Below are 428 nucleotides of genomic sequence, written 5' to 3' on the forward strand. Positions count from 1 at the left end.
TTTCTCCTCCTACCTATCTAAGCACTTCTTTAGTATCCCCTACACATCTAACCCCTCCCGTCCTCTAGGGGTCCCCCAAGGCTCTGTCCTTGGACCCCTTCTCTATCTACACCTTTTCCCTCGGTCAGTTAATAACCTCACATGTCTTCCAATACCATCTCTGAAAGTCCTGCTGCCTTCACCATCATAACATCTCCAAAATAACCCCCTTCCTCGCCAATGAAACCGCAAAGCTACTCATCCACTCACTTGTTATTTCTCGTCATGACTATTGTAACTCCCTCCCCATTGGCCGACCTCTACACAGGCCCCCCCCCCAGTCTATCATGAATGCTGCTGCCAGACTCATCCAACTAACCAACCGCTCAGTGTCTGCCACCCCACTCTGCCAATCCCTCCACTGGCTTCCATCCCCCGCCTTCCCTCTG

The sequence above is a fragment of the Nanorana parkeri genome, unplaced genomic scaffold (assembly GCF_000935625.1).
Source record: "Nanorana parkeri isolate BGI_ZX_2015 unplaced genomic scaffold, ASM93562v1 scaffold1330, whole genome shotgun sequence".
In the NCBI taxonomy this organism is placed as follows: Eukaryota; Metazoa; Chordata; class Amphibia; order Anura; family Dicroglossidae; genus Nanorana; species Nanorana parkeri.